A 20235-nucleotide genomic window follows, 5' to 3' on the forward strand; every position below is an offset into this window, starting at 1 on the left:
AGAGAGATTGAATCAATGATTAGTAATATATAATTGAAATTTCATTTTCTCCACTAGAATAAGAAATAGTTGATTGATTAACTGTTTTTTTTTCATATATATGTTTAATTCAAGATTACAGAGCATGTCAAAAATATCATTTGTCCTTACATTGTTCCGCAAAAATATATTGCAAACCGTTATTCATATTATCGCGCAAATGACATGCATATTATATCATACATTTATAGATTAATTTAGAATAAAAGAACCAAATAGGAATGTGTAAATATTTGTTATGAATTTTCCATGTATTAATTTCTATTAATTTAATGATCATTTTCTTTAGTTTCATAATATAAAAACAAATTCATGAGGCTGTCATGGAATACATAGGTGTTATGCGGACACAAGAAGAGGAAAAGTTACTTTTTAGAAAATGCAGCTATTTTATTTGTGCTCACTCAAAAGTAGAGGTATTTATTTAATTTTCAAGGCAAAATGAGTCTCTTAATACATTGTAACATAAGATACTTGCGAATGCATTTTCACTACAACTTAGGTGACTATATATGTTCGGATACACAGACACAAAAATTAACAGACAATTTTAAATATTAGACTTTTAAACATATATATAGTATGTACGTATTGTGAAAATTTTAAATCGAACATAAAGTTATTATATGAACAGATTGACAGTTTCTCAACACACAAATAGTCATCTAAAGCACACATCTCCGCAATATATAATAAGAGTTCTAATTTCTTCGCAAATTGTTGGGGACTAGCTAGATTTCCAAGTTGAATGTATCTAGCTCTTTCAGGTTGAACTTATATCATATATTAATTATAAGGAAGCTTTAAGAGGAAAATATATATTGGCACAGTTGTTATCATTAAATTTTTACAGTTATAATATTTATTAAGTAGAAACTAGGTATGGCCATATCAGCGGTCATAGGAAATAGTGGGGATTATTAGTTCCCATTTTGTAATTTTGTATACTTTCAATTAATGTTTATGTCAGTGCTGTTTGTTTATAGTAACGTTAGTATAAGATATGTTAATGGGTTAATTTTTTTTTTTTTTTCAAGCCTGAATGACGATCCAATAACCGCTCAATATATAGATCAGTATACATATCAAAATCTTTCTATACTAAGATAAGGGCACTGCTGGCCCTAATTTTTGAATCTTGATATAGTTAGCAACTCATTATTCCATATATTAGCGTATCTACAAATGAAAAAAAATCATTGACCACAACATACAAACTTCTCCGGCGTTCTCTCTGTCTCTTTGAAAAACTTACTGAGTTCTCTCGCTCTCTTTTTGAAAAACTTGGCAGTACGTGGCTGCCAAGGTGGTCTCTCTCTCTCTGTCCCACTATCTCTCATTCTATAAATTCACTCAACACTCACCAAGCGCTCAAAACGATAAGGAAAACTCTAGTACTTTCATGGCCTCATCATCGAATGCAACCCATGTAAGTTTCCATGCCTTTGTTACAGCTTTTACCCTCCTTTTTTTATTATATTTTGATCATCATTTTGTTGGAATTAGCAATACATGCATGTGATTTTTATCAGTCTGTTAAGTAATTTTTTTTTTCCTTTTTGGCATGAACATATTGGGTTGGGTTTTTCTTATAGGGGTTTGCATGGATTAAATTTCAGTTTATCAGTTGAACAATCAAACTTAAATTGGGGGGGGGGGGGGGGGGGGGTGTACATATTTTTCTCAAGGAAATAAGGAGAAAAATAAAATAAGACAACTGGCAGGGGACATTTTGTACATACTCAGCAAGCATTACTTTTTGTTTTCTCTCTAATGGCAAGCTGGTATATATAACATTGAACTTCCCTTGTGCTTCATAATAGGAAAATATTCCCCTGTGAGTAAAATGTAGACAAAGTACAAATCTGTTTTTTGGGGCTGTGTATAATAAATTAATCAAAACAATTTCTTACCTATTATGTACATATGTTTTTCCACAGTATGAAGAAAATATGAGTAGAAACATTTTCAGCAGGCAGTAATACTAAATCACAACCCTTTTTTATCATTTTGTAGGAAGTTGGCCCAAAACTTATAATCCAGAAAGTTCTTTGTCGCACCGACATTTCAAGAAGGCTTGTCTTGTCAAAGGTTAGTAGTAAGAAATTATAATTTAATTGTGGTTATGTAATGAACAATTGATGAAAAACATACATTATCTAGCAAATAGTTAAAATTTATTATTAGTCATTTGTTTACTGACAATTATATTGTTTCATTAATTACCAGAATGAAGCCGAGGCCAATATGCCATCATTGGCCGCCAATGAAGAAAGACCAATGCATTTGTATGACAAAATAACTGGACGCTTCTGGGAGTTTATATATAGGTAATAGTAATATTTAGCCAAGTTATAATACATACTGTCAGTATGAGGTTAGATTTACTAATAGGAACCAAAATATAACATCCTAGTAAAGTTCAATTGAAATCTTCATGATCACTATTAATCAATATATTACTGAGTGGCATACCAAAATGTTATGTCTTGTCTAATTAAAGAAAAGGGATCGATATATATATATATATATATATATATATATATGGCACAATTCATCTATCTCTGTGTCACATAATTACTACTGTCCGTACACGAGCCAGTATTCTGAATTTTTTTTAAACACTATATCGCGCAAAAATTATCTGCGATATTTACAGACTCGGGCCACATAATTAAAGATTTTTATATCTAGAATCAATGTATTGCGGTTTAAATGAAGCTTAGTAATTAGTTGCTATTATTTTTAAGAATATGCATATATATATAAAGGATCATAATACTCAACTCTTTCTAATAATTCATAGGTGTTGGGAGAGCCCGAATGGCAAGGTGAGGAGCTACTTCATCGAAAACACAGGTAGAATATTCTTTGATCACTGAGGGTTAACAGTTTTGTGCAATTCTTTTAATTTGCATGAACTAATTACTTTAATTATATACTTTTCTCTTCTATAATTAGGAGCATACTTCCAAATGCATGGGCTTCGACGAAATGACATAATAATGATACATGAAGAAGAGACAGGTATTCAGGTGAGTTCTTACATTTATTATAAGAAAAATTATTTTCATATAAATTTATTTCGATATTGAAGTTACTTCCCCAACAAAACAAAAAATAATATCATATTATCAAAATTACAACATTTTTTCTGTAGTTTAACTAGATGATTAAGTTCTTTAATTTTATAGTAAGTTTTCTTAAACCATTATTAATTTATTTTAATCACAATATAAATATAACAAACGAATTTAGTTTCAAATGAAAATGTAAGAGCTTCAAATTAATACATTATCCAACTCATTAAACAACATAGTTAAATTTCAAAGAATTGTATAAATTCAATCGTAAGATCGGCATACATATGCTAGTATATATATTACTCTATATAATTACAAGTGGATGCATATCAAATAATATTTAACCTGTAATTCTCTCAAAAGAGAAACATGTAAACATGAAGAAAAAACACTCATGAATATTTGCCTGCAGCTTTGAAAGAGTTGATATTCCATCATTACATTTTCCATCTGTGAGATCAAATTAATTAATGTGGCTCTTGCATTACAGACAATCATGTTCAGGAGAGCTCATGATGCTCCAATTTGCAATAAGCGCCGGGTCAGGGAACCATTTCACTCATTAATGGAGGATATAAGGTGGGCCAAGAGACCAAGCTACTCGGAAATATTCCCGATATTGCTTGATGATACAAGACTGGATCAATCAGGTCAGCCAGCGATGGAACCAATCCCATCGCCAGATGAGCCAACGACAAGCCCTGATCCTGACTGGATGTAAAACAAAAAAATAAGTTTATATTCATATTTCTTTTCTTTACTTGTCATATATAAATTAAACAATATCTTTATGTAAAAATAGTGTAAAAGTTTCTTCTCTATGGTGTTGTGTTCTTTTCCTTTTGTTATTTCTAGTAGAGAAAACCCACAAAACATTGGGTCTTTTGAGTCTTATACTAAATCGCACGCCTTGTTTCGGTTCACCTAAAATATTTTGTGTGATAAACTTATATATTCAATTTAAGGTATAACAATGACTCCCTTGTGGCATTTTAATAAGAAAGTAAGGATTGAAATTCGAAAATCCTTTTCGCCCCTGTCATTTTTTGTTTACAATATATGCCCAATAACAATAAGGCCTTCACAAGGATACATGAATATTCATGCTAAGAGCTCTCCATTTGGTTTCAAGTACACACTAATTAAGTTTCATAAAACATGTAGAAAACACACCGCCTAAAATGGAAAACAACCTTCAATCTATGAAAAGAATCCGGTTCATGTTTAAGTCCTCAAGGTTTAATCTAACCTATATATATATTAGTGCAATTCAGATACTTGTACAAATCCAGTTAATCATTTTTTTTTTTTTTTGAGATAAGTGGGATCTAGCCCACCGATTTCTTATAACAAGAAACCACTTACAATGTATATTAGTACCATGCACCTCTCTGGAACTCAATTCACTTGCAACAAATGCACACTAAACATGCATATATACCAACAAAACACATGCAGAAAAGAAACCTGTTTGGAGTATCATAAGCTACTTATCACAAACCACCTAAATCAACAAAATATATCTCATATAATCTATAAAAAGTTTAAGTCCATGCTGTTGCCAGTCTCTTATATTAGTTGGTCCCTCCAACTCTATTCCACACATTGGATCTCTGGCCTCCTCCAAAGTCATCTCTCAACCTGTTCATAGCTGAAAGAAGTGTTGTGGGTGGCGCACCAGCTGTGATTGTTCTGGTAAGTGGGCCCATCTAAACATTTGAAGAGTTTAGAGAATTGAACAAAAGCATGTGTAACTGTACTCTGTTGTAGTATAATTCAATCCTTAAATTGTATGGACTAGTATTATCTCTCGGTCAATCGAGCATGGAAATGTGATTTCAAATTTTAAAAGGAATGGTTTATAAATGTTTCCCAGCAAGACATGGAACTCTGCTGAGCAATGAATTCTGGACCAATTGACATAGCCCTACATAATAATGGTCTAATCCAGGTATTGGTATTTGGTGAGGTCTTGCTTTGCATTTTGAAAGAAGTTCTGTTTTAGGTCTACAAACTTGCATGTGACTGTATGAATTATAGATTTATGAACTCATTAATTATGCATAGTCCATAATTGATTTAGTGTGATTTGTGAACCAAGCGTATGACCGTTTTTAAACTTTTAGTTTAAACCGGATGTAATTATTATAGAAATATATTAAATTAAATTAATTTGGTATGCTTTGAAAGTCCGGTCCGGTGATTTATTGTTTCTTTAATCCCACAATGTTTTTTAAATAGAAACTGCTTATCTCAAAGCCTATATAATCAATCGGGGACTATGAACTGAGGCACAGCTCAGGTGTATCATTGTACGGGTATGAAAGTTGCGGTCATTCTTGTATCCATCCCTGATCCCTTAACTAGTAAGTTTTGCTTTTATTCCTTTTTATCGTGTTAGTTCTGTTTTCTCTCTCTCTCTCTCTGTGTTTGTTTTTTTTGATAAAACTAGCCTTAAATTGAATTTCTGAGTCCTATTAATTCCATATTGGATATATCAAAGATATTTTGTTTTATAAGTTAGCAGCAGCGGAGCCGCTGGATCTGTCTTATTGACAAAATCTTTAGAGTTCTCTTTTAGATTTTTGAGGATTTTCTTTCAATTTCTTCATTCGGTCCTTGGTCTAGAATTGTCATCATGAGCCCATTCTATACTGTCAATTTATATCTAATACGTAATGAAACAGTAGTAACAGCTTTGAATTAGTATTTTAAAAAATGTTACATTTTGATGAAGTCAGATTAAAATCATACACTAATATTGTCAAATGAATACATGAACCTATACTTCATAATTCCCCTCAATCCCATTTGGCAAGATGAAGATATTTATTTTAATACATAGTTGTATAGTCAATTTTATTATAGAAGTAGAATATTGACAATCTGCATGTTTTCTTTTCACATGAATTTTTTCATGTGAAAATTTATGCAATTTAAACAATTTGTTTGTACTCTGTTATGGCCTTTTCATAACCCTTGCACACATTATCTTGCTATAAGAAATTACATTAATAATCAGCTTTTCTTTTCTATTCTTTTAGTAAAATATATCCGCTCTAGTCCTCACTTTAAAGTTCCTATAAAATTATACAAAAGAACTTTAATTTGGTAATTAAGAGGTAACAATTAATGGGGCTAGATGAATTATTAAATATTCTTTAAGCCTTATTGGGTTATGCAAGAACTACACATTCAGTTAGATTCTGGTGTTTTAAATTGTAGATGGATCATCACATACATTAGCAAGTACTTGTGGCTTCTTTAATTATAAACCATTTTTTTTGTCAAAGATTTGCTTTTGGAGCATAATTAATGAAGTTGTTGACACATTTTTTACTTTAGGGCTGGGATGCATTCAATCTCATGGACTTCAAGTTAGTGACACTAAAATCTTTGACGGCATGGTACGTGTTGCTAGTTTTCTTTATTGGTAACTTTCATTAATATTGGTAAGTTAAAATGTTTTAACTACAATAAAAATAAAAACCAGCAGGTCACTCAACAGCAAGAGAGCCATGGTTATGTGTCTTGCTTTCTCTCTGCATGTCCCCGACTGCATACTGATCGAGGTAATCAGTTTGTTTGCTCTTCTTCGTTTTTCTTTGTTTTCTCAATTAAATTAGTATATCAGCTGATTTTTCCCTTAGTTATTTTTTCTTCTGTCACACGATTCAGGGTTTATGTTTTTTATTTTAAGCAATTTAGGATTTACGGTCAAGCTGATTTCTTGGTATTTCTTTTGTCACTCGATTTAGAGTTTTTGATTTAGTTGATTTTACTTGGTTTGGGGTTTACAGTTAGGCTTATTCTACTAAAAAAAAATAGAGAGATTTGCTTAGTAAAAACAGTTACTATTGGAAATAGGCAATAAGCAATCTGCTAACTAGGTATAGATCTGTTTGACTAATTTTTTGCACATTGAGTTGCAAATAAAAGATTTTTTTATCAAATTAAAGAATAGTAGTAATTGGGTAGTCACTACATAAATGAAGATATATAGTGTTAGTGCCTTCTAATGGTTTATTGTCAAATCATTTTCAGTGGGATCTCTCAACCGAGCACATCTTAGCAGGAGATATATTTCAAGTAGTGCTAAGTCAACGATTCGAGAGGAACACACATTTGCGGATCCTTTTGAGGTCTATCGGGCAGGAGACATTTCTTGATGAAATTGTAATTAATTAATGTCGTTATTATCAGAATTTATGGAACTCTTAAATTGCCAAATTGGCCTTTGTTGTTGAACTTCTAGAATTTCCTTTAATTTTAAATTCTTCTGTTATACATGATCTTTTGTAATTGCCACGTTTAGTCCCTTAATTTGTGTATTTAATTACATTGCATACATATGCAGCGCAAAGGTCTCAACTAGTCAACTCTTTTCAATTAATGACATTATATTTTAAGTAGCTTTGTCATGACTTATGTATCAGAGAAGAAAAAAATGTCAAAAAGCCTTTTACTTCTACACAGGAAATTAAATTATTGGGGCCTCTTCTACAGACAGTACCTACCTAGTGCCTTTTAAGTTTTTATCAACTGATATGAGTGTGTGTCAAATAACTCTTTTTAATGAAACAAAAAAAAATCAAATTCAAGTGGCCGGGATGCCCAGACACAAGAAAGATTATCACTGGCATGGTGAATCTATACAATTAATTTAAGATCAATCTATTCAAGATTGCACCAATAACAAACTCAAGCCGAAAAAAACTCTGAAGTAGCATTGAGAAAGTCAACACAAAGCAAATTACTAAAATCCTGTAACGACAACAGTACTAAAACTATAGTTCGCAAAATAGAAATCAGAAACGGGATCTTTTTGGCAAAAATTTTTGTAATAAAAAGTAGTAAAAAAGTGTTATATATTTCGTTGTTCATCTAAATAGTAAATGATATCCAAGAAGACATGAACTTTGCTTAGCAAATGATGTCTAGAACAACTGACATAGGCTCAACCGTGGTCGAGTCCAGGTCATGGTATTGGTACGGTGCTGCATTAAAAACAGAATTTTGATCTGTTTTAGGTCTAAAAACTTGTAACTATTTGAATTCTTGATGTTTCTGAATTAATTATGCATAGTCTATGCTTTATTTACTATGAACCAAGTGTAAGAATGCTTTTAGATTTCTAGTATGAATCGAACCAGATCGGAACAAAATAAGATCGTAGCAAATACTGAATTAAATTTGGCATGCTTTTAAAGACCGGTCTGGTTACGTTATCATTTCTTTAGTCCCACATTGTTTTTTGAATAGAAATTGCCTTATCTCATAGCCTATAAAAAAATACATAACAACTATCTATTGAGACACAGCTGATCAGATGTATTCATGGCCGGGGTTTGTTCAAGCTTCCCTGTCAAATTTGCCACGAATCCACTGAAGATGGCATCCATTGCCAATCCGCTTACTAGTAAGTTTTTATTTCATTATTTTTTTATTAATTTAGATTTTTTTTCTTTCTTTCTTTATTTTCTTAATTTTTTTATATTAAAGTAATTTTTAATTATAAGTTAGCAACAGTGATTCTGCTGGATCCATCCATAATGCAAAAATCTTTAGATCTCTCTATCAGATTTTCAGGGATTTTCTTTCATTTGCTCCAATCAGTCCTTTAAAATTGCCACCTTGAGCCCCTTCTATACCGTCAATTTATCTCTAAATTAGACATAATGAATAAATCGTATTAGCTTTGAAATTGCATTTTGTAAAATATTACTGTTTAAAGAAATTGGATTGATACTAATTAACAAAGAGAAATTATATATACACCGATCAAAACTTTGTAATTTAGATATGTCCCATCAATACTTTAAATTTAGTTATTTTCCCATCTAAACTTATTCATTTTATTAATATCCCCATTCCTTCATTTAATCACTTAAAAATACTAATATTATTAAAAATTTAAATTTACAGCTTTACCCCCATCTAATTCTTCCTTTCTCCTTTGCTACCCTCCCTTTTCCTTTGTTTTATGCAAAATCCATATGATGTGGTTACAAAGCAATTTGAAATAGTCAAGCCTGGAGACCATTGCCGAATACCTCACTTGAGTAATGTAAAGGAAAATTCATATTGTGCACTTTTGTTCTAGAGCTTGAGATACTCGACAGCTCGAGCCTCTGTCTCACTCAGGGCAACATTTTTTGCATATTTTAAGTTCTCGTGGGCTCTTTTGAAATAATCAAACTCCACCATGAAGCTAGTGATCATATTTTCTCTGTAACCAAATGAAGCGATTTGTTTCATCAAAACAAAAATAATAATTCATCTATATGCTTTATATGACTGTTACTTTATTTCCCTTTTTTTAGTTAATTTCGTCAACGGCTATAATAAAGCCTTGTAATCTATATAAACTATTGTTTTTTTTTCTCTTGTAAAGCTATTAGATGATGATATTCACTCAACTCAACTCAAACACTGTTTTTAGTACCACAGCTGTTTGTGCATCCAGACAGCTCAATATTTGAAGCAAAATATCATCAGGAAGCTGCTATTATATTATGCGTAGTGAAAGTAAATGCCAATTTGTCCACCATAGTGAAAGCAAAAAGTTAGTCAAAGATATACCGATCTAGACGTAGTACAGGTGAAACAAACTAAGAATAGCTTACAGTTGGCATTTGATAGTTCAAAAAAAATAACAAATATTGGTTCAAAGACTATTTAATTATTTAGAGAGAACCTTGTTGTACTTCTCGTCGCCAATTCTCTCTTTACAAAATACAAAACTGTAGGAGGCTGGAGGTGGCAACTAATGAAAAGTCTTGACAGAAATGAAATCCCATTTATTATGCATAGAAAATATGAGGCCGATGCCAAGGGAGGGTCGCTGGAAGGGGTGTCGGAGATGGGGAGGGAGTAAGGGTAAAACTGTCAATTTAAAAATTTATTAATATTAAGTTGTATTTTTAAGTGATTAAATGAAGGAATGGGGATATTATATAATGAAATGAGTAAGTTTAGACGGGGAAATAACTAAATTTAAAGTATTGATGCGGAAATATCTAAATCACAAAATTTTGATGGGTGTATATCTAAATTTCTCAAAAGCATACACATATATACTTGCTGAGCAAAGCAAAAACCAGTAATATCTGAGAGCTGTTTACTTGTTCATATAGTTTACCATTCCTCTCAATCCCATTTGGCAAGACGGAGATCTTTCTTTTAAGACATAGATGCCATCAATTTCATTGTAAAAGTAGAATATATATTCTCCTTTTATTTTATGAACTTGGCAGATGAAATGTAGAACATTGTCAATCTGATTATTTTCACATGAAACGTCTCATGGGAATTTATGCAATTGTATGTGTATATATGCAATCTGATTCGTGGCCCTTGTAATGCATTTCTTATCAAAGACTATTTGCTTTTTGGATAATGAAGTTTCTTGGTACATTTTTTATAGGGCTGGGATGGATTCAGCCTCATGGACGTCAAGTAGGGGTGTCAATGGGTACGGTACGGGTCGGGTTGAGACATTTTCATACCCATACCCATTAAAATTGACCTTACCCATACCCTACCCATACCCATTAAAAATTAATCTTACCCTACCCTACCCTTACCCGTTAATATTATTGGGTAACGAAACGGTAGCGGGTGAATAACGAATAATACTAGTATAATAATTAGTTTTATTATATTTTACAAATTAAATATCAAAAACTCATTCATTTTAACACATATATAAGTGCATTTCTAATAAAAAATAAAATACATGTGCAATCAATTCTAATTAAATTAATTTTTATAAAGAATAAAAATTCAAAAACACGAATATATATTTCAGTGGGTTGGAAATTGAATTGAATATACATTTAAGTGAGTTGGAAATTAAATTGAATATATATTTGGATTTTATAATTACCCTATAGGGTAACGGGTACGAAATAGTCGTTACCCATACCTTTACCTATTTATTTAACGAAAAAAAATTCTTACCCATACCCAATAAGCTAACGAAAAAAAAACCTTACCCATACCCGCTTTATCGAATACGATACGGGTTGGGTAAACGGCTAAAAAGGTACCATTGACACCCCTAACGTCAAGTTAGTGACACTAAAAATTTTTATGACATGGTACGTTTTGCTTTTTCCTTGGTAGTAATTTTTTTTTTAAGAAAAAGCATTAATATTGGTAAATTAAAAAGATCCATCTTGTAAGAAACCGTCAATGAAAGTTGGCAAAAGAACCGTTAGTGAAATATTCCAACTTATTTGTCATTTTGCCACCAAAGGTTAACACTGGCGGTTTACAAGAACCGTCTTTTATGATGATGTGTTCTGTATTAGTGCAGCATATCACTTCATCATTTTTATTTCAGGCATCCTCATCATTGAATGCAAACCAAGCTCCTCTGCTTGTAAGTTTTCATGCATTTGTTTTAGCTTTAAACCTCTTTTATTTTTATTATAATTTTATTCTTATTGTGTTAGAATTAGCAATAAATGTGATTTTACAGTATATCTGTCTTGTTTCAAGTATTTTTTTTTCCCTTTTGGCACGAACATATATATAATTGAGTTTTGTTTATAGGGTTTGCATAGATTAAACATTAGTTTATAAGTTGACAATCAAACTTTTTGGAGAGGGGAAACCTATTTTCCTCAAGAAAATAAGGAGAAAAAAATAAGACAACTGGCAGGAAATTTAATTTTGGTGGTTTACATACTCAAGCGGGCAGGTAACATTAATTGGATTTCCTTTTGAATTAAGAATAGGGAAATATTCCCATGTATTTGAATAAGTAAAATGTAGACAACAAATCTGTATTTTGGGCAGTGTATAATAAATTAATCAAAATAATTTCTTACCTACTTTGTACATATGTTTTTCCACAATATGAAGAAATTAATTACGAGGAGAAATATTTTCAGCAGGCAGTAGTACTTAATCACAACCTTTTTATCATTTTGTAGGAAGTTGGCCCAAAACTTATAATCCAAAAAGTTCTTTGTCGCACCGACATTCCACGAAGGCTTGTCTTGTCAAAGGTTAGTACTAAGAAATTCTAATTTAATTGTTGTTATGTAATGTGTGAATTGATGAAAAACATATACAAGTTAGCTAATAGTGAATTTTTTTTACTATTAATTAGTAATTTGTTTACTGACAATTATATTGTTCATTAACTATTCTTATTACCAGAATGAAGCTGAGGCCAATATGCCATCATTGGCCGCCAATGAAGAAAGACCAATGCATTTGTATGACAACTTAACTGGACGCTTCTGGGAGTTTATGTATAGGTAATAGTAATATTTAGCTAAGTTATAATGCATACTGTCAGTATTAGATTAGATATACTAATAGGAACCATAATATAATATCCTAGTATTCGATTAAATCTTTGATCAGTGTTTCTGAGGGGCATACCAAAATTTATGCCATGCCTGAAAAAAATGGATTGGTATATAGCTATATATATAACACAATTTGTCATATCACTGTGTTATGCAATTACTACAGTCCCATACACTAGCCAATATTCAAAACCTTTTTTAACCTATCGTGCAAAAATTATCTGCAGTATTTACAGACTCGGGACACACAAATATTTTGATGTCTAGAAATAATCAATGTATTGCAGTTTATATGCAGCTTATTAATTAGCTTAATATTATTTTGAATATATGCATATAAAGGAACATAATACTCAACTCTTTCTAATAATTCATAGGTGCTGGGAGAGCTCGAAGGGCGAGATGAGGAGCTACTACATAGAAAACACAGGTAGTATATATTCTTTGATCACTCAGGGTTAACAGTTTGTGCAATTCTTTTTCCATGAACTAATTACTTGAAAACTTTCTTCTACTTTAATTAGGAGAGTATTTTAGGAGGCATGGGGTTCGACCAAATGCAGACTGATGATATATCAAGAAGAGATGGGCATTCTGGTTAGTTATTATATTTATTATAAGAAAAATTATGTTCAAATAAAGTTATGTCAATATTCAATTAAGTTACTTCCCCAACAAATTAAACTAAAAATAATATCATGATATCAAACTTACAATATTTTCGCTGTAGTTTATAACCTAGGTAATTAGTTCTTGAATCATTTGTTTCAATCACAATATAATTCATAACAACGAATTAATTAGTTCCAAATGAAAATCTTGGAGCTTCAAATACATTTCCAACTTTTTAAACATGATAGTTGAATTTTCAAGAATTGCATAAATTCAATCAGAGGATTGCATATATATGCCATTATTACTCTAATTACAAGTTCCTGAACAACAGATAATATTTAACCTGCAATTCTCCCGATTTAAAAGCACTTAACCACAAAGAGAAAACTATAATGTAATGAATATTTGCACTGACCTCTGCATTTTTGAAAGACTTGAGATTCCATGCATCATTATATTTTCCATCAGTGAGATCAAATTAATATTGTGCCTATTGCATTACAGACAATCAGGTTCAAGAGACCAAGGTACTCCGAGATGTTTCCGGCGTTACTGGTGGGGCAAATACAGGAGCTGTGTGACCTGTACGGTATCGCCTCCTTTCTTCTCTCTACATCGATCATTTCAAACGTACATCAGATCCTAGGTTTGTCTTTTCCAGCAAACTCATCAATATATTGTTTCAGCCATGACTTGATGTAGCTAGAATCTTTATATGCATCCTTCATTTTAATTAAATGTTGTATTTCATAAAACATATATATATCTTATTTATAGGGGATGTATTCAGGTCTTGGACTTCAAGTTAGTTGACACCATGTAACTGGGTTTGATGTATTTCAAGTGGTTTATTATGTTGTAAAGCGACATTGCATGTTGATTGTATTATAAATTGATAATGCAAGAACAATTTATATAATGTCTATCTTTTGCTTGAAGGTTCTTTATTTTCTTAAAAATTTGAGGAGAAACCAGAATTGTATTAATTTGTTGAATTATCAATCTAATTCATTCTACGGTAATGTGACATTAATTGTATGTTCTTTGTTTTATATATAGTTCAGCAAAAATATATGAGCATTCCAGAACAAAAAATTTCATTTTTAGAATTTTCTATGATTTATAGTGAATTTTTGAAATTTATTTAAAAAAAAAAAAACATTAGTGTCGGCTATTTATTAAAAAGCTGACACTAATAAGTATTAGTGTCGGTTATTTATTAAATGGCCGACACTAATAAATATTAGTGTCGGCTTTTTAATAAATAGCCGACACTAATAAGTATTAGTGTCGGCTTTTTAATAAATAGCCGACACTAAAAGTTAGTATTAGTGTCGGCCATTTAATAAATAGCCGACACTAATGCCTTACTTTTAGTGTCGGCTATTTACAAAGTATTAGTATCAGCCCGATTAGTGTCGCCTAATGTCCGACACTAATACCCATAAACAGCCGACACTAATTCCAAGTTCTCCACTAGTGCATGTTGACTGCACGCCCCGAATACAGTCGTGCTACAGCCCTCTCTGGTGATGTTCTTTTTGTTTCAGCCTCCCAAGAACCAGGTGCCATATTCCTCCAAAATTTCCATTGCTAATCTCTCTTCTTCCGTGTTTTCTTCTCTAAAAATCCACTTGCATCTTTCCCTCCACACGACGAAGCAAATGACAACCTTGAATACACCTGCTTTGAAAATTGCCACTTGTTTACCTTGTCTAGTTGCAAGAGTTACAATTTCTTGAGCATAGAGAAATCCCTGATTTATGTGCCTTCCTTTTATGAAACTCGTCTGACTTTCCATGACAAAATCCACAATCACCACTTGCAACCTACTTGCCATAATTTTTGAAAAGATTTTTTGCACAGAGTTGATTAGGCTAATCGGCCTAAAATCTGCCACCTGAATTGCTCCCTGTTTTTTTGGCACCAAGATGATGTGAGAATCATTTAGACGGTACAAGTTTGCTTGCGGGTCTAGGATAATGCTGTTATAGACCGTCAATAAATCCAGGATTATCTGATTCTGAAAAACCTTGTAGAATTCAGCCGTGAGTCCATCCGGCCCCAGCGCCTTATTGTTTCCCATTCTATTAATAACCTGCGTAATATGTTGGTGTGTTATTGTGCTTGCCATTTCTTGCACCTTGTCATGTTGACTAGTGAACAACACCGTCATGTCAAAATCATGGTTTGACCTGTGTTGGGCTCCCATCAGTTTCATGAAGTATCTATGAACAGCCGCTGCCTTCTTATTGTGCTGTGAGTGTTGGATGCCTTCTTCTTGTATAACATCAATGAGATTAGATCTTTTCCTCTTTGTTGCCAATAAATGGAAATACTTTGTATTCTTGTCCCCTTGCTGACCCAAGCATTTTTAGCCCTTTGGTGCCATTTTTCCTCTTATGTCTGACATATAGAGGAGAACCTTTCGAGCAGTAGATGTTTTAGCAACTGTTCAACATTAGTGAGCCTTCTTTCAAATTGCTGTGCCATCCAATGTAGACAATTTTTGCAAAGATTTGACTAATACTTGTGATCTTCCGCATGTATCTTCTTCCATTTTATTATTTCCTTTCTCAAACCCGTTAACTTGATACTCAAATCATTTGTTGTAGTGGTCGTCGGAGTCAATTCCCATTGTCTGTTGATGAGGTCCTTGAATTCCTGATTCTTGAGCCATAAATTTTCCAACCGAAATGTGTTAGAATTTGGGAATTTTGTTTGAACCTGACATGTGATCGGACAGTGATCTGAAGCTGTGTTTGGGATGGCCGTCTGCACCGAATTTGGGAAAGTCTGAGACCAAAATTGATCTGAACCTGTTAGTTTGTGCTCTTCCTTGCAATCTTAAGTCCTGCAGTTGTAACCATAGTAGGCAATATCGGCCGATACCGATCCGGATCGGCCGATACGTATCGGTATCGGCCGAGTCCGATCCGATACCGAGCCGATACTGATGGATTTTCTGTTTTTGGTCCGATTTATGCTGTTTTGGTCCGATTTATGCTGTTTTGGTCCAATACCCAACAGAGAGATAGAGAGAGCTGGTCAGCAGTCACATGGCGGGCACTGTTTTTTATATAGATTAGAAGATCAAAGCTGCGGGATTAAAATGACGGTTCAGATTTCTGCCCATTGTACAAGTCAGGGTACTCGGGAGGATACAGATCTTCTATAAGCATGGTATGAGTCACAATATCGGGTTTGTACCCTTTAGAAATCATTTCATGCAGCAACTCATTTGCCTTAATAATTTCACCTTTTTTGCACAAACCATCTATAAGAGTGCTATAAGTCACGACATCTAATGTTAATGAACTAACAATATCAAGCAAAGGTCAATCTTTTAAAAATATTAATGAACTAACAAGACGTCAAAATGTTAGTTCTTATGATGAGATGTCGAGTACATCAGGGTTTAGTGGGGGGTATAATCAGCCACCATATGCATATAGATATGAAGATGTTAACAATCCTTCATTTGAATCTACAATGTCTTCTTTTTTTAGTTCCGGACAACAATATCCCTATTTTTATTATAATACAGACGGCGATGAAGTGATCCAGCCAGCTCGACATAGTTTCTGGCAGTAAAAGAATATGTTTATAGTTTTAATGCTTGTATTATATTGTATTAGTGGATTATTTGATTGTAATCATTTATCTAAACATAAATTATTGAAAAATTAATTTTTATCATTTTTTTCCTATTTTTTTAGTGTAAAACAAGCTTCTGGCAAAAAAGTCCGATTTTCCGATCCGAATCGGCCGATACCGGCCGATACGCCGATCCCGATCCCGATACCGATATTTCCTACTATGGTTGTAACCCATCCACAATTGATCTGAACCTGTTAGTTTGTGCTCTATGATTTGAGTTGTCAGTTCTATCTTGCGGCAGTAGTGTAACATTGAGGTCGCCACAAACCATCCAAGGCACCCCCTGCTGCAGCTGCGCTTCTTGTAATTCTCTGTAGAAGGTAGGTTTTTCGGGTATGGTTGAGGGACCATATGTACCTGTAATTCTGAACACCGTATCATTCATGTTAAAAGCCAAATCCACCGAGAGGCAGTAAAGATCAATCTTTTGTGCCAATTTAGTAAAAATTCCAGAATCCCAAGCCACCAGCACTCCCCCTGCTGTACCTTAAGCATTTATCATCAAGTAACTATCTAACCTTGTTCCAATTGTCTGTTTGACAAACTGCTCATTACACATGTCCCATTTAGTTTCTTGTAGACATAGGATCTGCGGCGGCTCCTTTATTACTGTCTTTTTTATCACCATTATTTTTTTCTTACAATTCGGACCTCTCACATTCCAAGTCAGACCTCGTTTTGGAACCACAAAAATGGATACATATTCATGCGAAAAAAATTTAGGGATAAAAGTGTCTATTGAGAAAAATCTTATGAAGAAGACACACTGTCAGTATGCATGTCACGGAATAATTGGACGTAAGGTTTAAAAGTCAATCATTTCTTAGATTCGATTGATTTTTAATTTCCAATGCTCATGTAATTAACACGGATGAATTAATTGGTACTTTTTTTTTGAATATTTTTTCTTAAAAATGAATGTTTCATATGCAAACAAACAATTAATTGTCCCAACAGAAAACCCATAATTAATTCTTACTACAAAATTAGAAAGAATGACAATGATATTCTAAATTAAAAAAAAAAGGGTTTTAGTTATGAAAGACTACAGAATCGAAACAGATATTATAAAATTTACAGTTCAAAGAAGTAACTCCATTGCCTTCTTAAATTCACCTTGCTTGCGCAGACCATTAAACAGAGTGTAATAAGTCACATCATTAGGTTCGGGCCCTTTGAGTATCATGCTATGTAGCACCTCCATTCCCTTCTCAGTTTCACCTTTTTTGCACAACAAATTAATAAGAATGTTGTACGTCACGACATTTGGCTCGACCCCTTTAGAAATCATTCTATGCAGCACTCCCTTTGCCTTCTCAATTTCACCTGTCTTGCACAATCCATCAATTAGAGTGTTGTAAGTCACGATATCAGGCTCAAACCCTTCAAAAATCATGCGAAGCAACAACTCCTTTGCCTTGTCAATTTCACCTTTCTTGAACAATCCATCAATAAGAGTGGTGTAAGTCACGATATCAGGCTCATGCCCTTTATAAATCATGTCATGGAACAACTCCTTTGCGTTGTCAATTTCACCTGCCTTGCACAACCCATTAATCAACGAGTTGTAAGTCACAATATCAGGTATAATACCAGAAGAATCCATTTGTTTATACAAACCAAATGCCTTAGCGAGTTCACCCACCTTACAAAGCTCATCTATAATCGTGTTGTACGTGATTACATTGGGTTCCCACTCACCACCATGTTTAGCCATTTTAAAAAACAACTGAAGAGCTAAACCAATATTGTCCTTGGAACAAAGCCCCTTGATAAGAATATTATATGAGATCACATCGGGTATACATCTCAGTTTGGGCATTTTGTCGATCACAATGGTTGTAGCCTCACCAATCCTATTATCAAAGCAAAGGTTTTTGAGTATTGGATTGAAAATCACAGCCTCAACTCTACGACCCTCTTTGATAAGCTGTCCAAGAAAAGAAAAGGCTAGATTGTGCTGATTCATTTGGGAACAATATTTGATCATCATTCTTTATAAGTATAATTATCAGGACTGATTCTCTCAGACTTGCGAACCAAGGAAGTAGGAGTTGATTGAATGAATGGATGGAGGATTCTTCAATTATTTCCAAACACAAATGAGGCACCTGTATTTTTCTGTGATTTTATAGGCATTTAGGCTATTTTTAGTGGTATTTTGAGTACAAATCGAAAATAAAATAGGAAAAATAGACGGAAAGCCACAAAATAAAATAATGGTTCTATAATTATTAAGAAACACATAGAAGACAGGTGTAATTTTTTTGTAATTTTATGTGCATGTAGGCTATTTTTAGTGGTCTTTTTTAGTTAAAACTGGAAATAAAATATTAAAAAATAGATGGAAAGCTCCAAAAATGAAATAATTGTTCTGTAATAATTTTCAAACACATATATAGGAGCCACCTTTGTAATTTTCTATAATTGTACTTTTCATATAGGATTGTGTTTCCTTATTATTAATACCTCTTTTTATGAAGCTAGATAGAAAAATATGTATTCATGAAAAAGCACCAATATAAGTTGCTTAATCACATAACATCAGAAATTACATTTCTAATTAAATTCAAACTCCATAAAATTAAGCAAGGAAGAGTTATAAAGCAACAAATAATTTTGTTTCTAGTACATTGTACATTGTACAAATAATATATGGAGGTTGGCTAAGATCAAAATATTTTTTCTTAGGCTCCGGAACAAATGACTCGGTTTTCAATTTTCAAAGTCCAAAACATCGATCCAAACCGTTAGATGTTAAATCTATATTAAAATGTGCTTGGAGACCAAATTTTACATTTTTGGGAATTTATTTACTGTTTATTAAAATTGTTTGAAAACCACTGTTTTTCAATGGCGTAGAAATTTAATAAAAATAACAATTTTCAAACCATTGTAATAAATAGTAAAAAATTTCAAAAAAATGTAAAATTTGGTCTCCAAGCACATTTTAATATATATTGAATAAATAACCCGATTTTTTTAAAAATACCCAAAACAAAAAATAAATAATTAAAAATAACCAGGTTTTGGACAAAATTTTAAAAATGCCCAAACCGCCTCAAAATTCGGCGGTCCGGAATTTTAATTCCTAACCGCCCCAAAATTCGGCGGCCCGGAATTTTATTTCCGAACCGCCAATAAATTCAGCGGTCCGGGCCTATATATACCCCCATATGGCTGTTTCTCTCTCCTCACAATTCATTTTCTCAAAATCTCACTCTCTCTCCTCCCCACCCGAATTTCTCCTCTCTTTTCTACTCTCTTCTTCCAATTTGCAAGTAAGTCCCTATATTTTTTTGAAATTTCATTTGTAGTGTAAAAAAGTTGTAGATTAGTCCAATTATGTTAGTAAGGTACCAAAATTAGTAGTGTTAACCAGAGGTGCAAAGTTGTGGAGATGTTTTGCTAAGAAAATCAGAGGTGCAAAGTTGGACCCTGGAAGAAACATTCATCGGTTGGGGCTATTTTTGCGAGTTTATATCTCACGTTTTGTTTAGAAATTCTGCATG

This window comes from Carex rostrata, chromosome 24 (genome assembly GCF_964058835.1).
Source record: "Carex rostrata chromosome 24, lpCarRost1.2, whole genome shotgun sequence".
Classification (NCBI taxonomy): domain Eukaryota; kingdom Viridiplantae; phylum Streptophyta; class Magnoliopsida; order Poales; family Cyperaceae; genus Carex; species Carex rostrata.